Source organism: Loxodonta africana, chromosome 7 (genome assembly GCF_030014295.1).
Source record: "Loxodonta africana isolate mLoxAfr1 chromosome 7, mLoxAfr1.hap2, whole genome shotgun sequence".
Classification (NCBI taxonomy): domain Eukaryota; kingdom Metazoa; phylum Chordata; class Mammalia; order Proboscidea; family Elephantidae; genus Loxodonta; species Loxodonta africana.
The window spans coordinates 55576940-55578183 of record NC_087348.1 but is presented as its reverse complement, the minus strand read 5'-3'; the positions used below and the strand labels follow the sequence as shown (position 1 = coordinate 55578183).

Here is a 1244-nt window from a genome sequence, read left to right as displayed (position 1 = left end):
GTGTTCTTCATATAGTCCAACCTCTTGGATTATTTGCTCAGCATACAGATTGAATAAATACGGTGAAAGAATACAACCCTGTTGCACACCTTTTCCAATTCTAAACCATGCAGTATCCCCTTGTTCTGTCTGAACAACTGCCTCTTGGTCTATGCACAGATTCTGCATGAGCACAATTAAGTGTTTTGGAATTCCCATTCTTTGCAATGTCATCCATAATTTGTAAGGCAGTTTTCTTTTTTCAAAGCTCTGCTGTAAATTTATACCAAGTGTCAATGGTCACCTGCCACACTCACATCAGGTTATCCATGTAGCTGGCAAACAGAGTCTAGCCAACAGCATATCAGCCCAGGCAGGTATACTGGGGTGGCTCAGCCTTGCTACTGGTGCTGATAACTTCTTACTTCAGTTCATCTATAATAATCTTGCCCTCTAAGTCCCTGATCTTGATGGTCCATGGTGGCACAGAGCCAGCAGCAGCTGGGGCTGAGGCACAGGGCATTGATGATGTCCCCGCCATCTAGGGTATAGAGGCGCTTTCCTTCGTTGAGGTTCCACAGCATGGCCTGGCCATGCTTGCCTCCAAAAGCACAGCGGGATCCATCTAGACAGAGTTACAGTATTCAGGTAGTCCATGTGGCCTATGTGGTTGGTTTTCGGCTTGCACTTAGCCAGTTTCCATACCTTGGCCAACTTGTCCCAGGCACAGAAGGCGATGATGGGGTTGCTGCTGTTGGGTGAGAAGTGGAGACACGACACCCAGTCCAAGTGGCTCTCATCCTGGACAGTGCACTTGCAGACATCCAGAGTATTCCACAGATTGATGTTTTATTTTCCAGCCTCTTAAAAACCAAGGTTTATTTCTACTTAAAAATGCCCAAGAGAGTTTAAAAAGTACAAAGGCTCAAGGATACCCAGGTTTAATAAAGTTTATAGTTACGTGCTGGCTCTTGGTGTCTCCGCTGCAACAGCTTCAACCTGATTCTGGCCAATTCTATGCCTTGGAGTTCCTTCCAGTTGGCGAGTAGAAAACTCATCAACTTCTGGCGTACTTCATAAAAGACATCACTCCAGTAGTGGTGAAAAAAAGAATGCCAAAAGCAATCATTGTCATTGCAATGCAGAAACAATTATAGTATTCCATTAATGGAGTGTGCTATCTTGCAAAGAGGTTAGTTTCCTGTCCATTAAAATGTTCAGAAAGAGGCAGGAACACCAGAGAAAGGATCCCAACATTGCATGGA

The 1244-nt window shown here is 44.7% G+C and overlaps 1 pseudogene; it reads right to left on the bottom strand.

Annotated features, from left to right (window-relative positions):
- Positions 1-292: 292 nt before the first annotated feature.
- Positions 293-816, bottom strand: LOC100676615 (small ribosomal subunit protein RACK1-like; annotated as a pseudogene).
- Positions 817-1244: the final 428 nt, after the last annotated feature.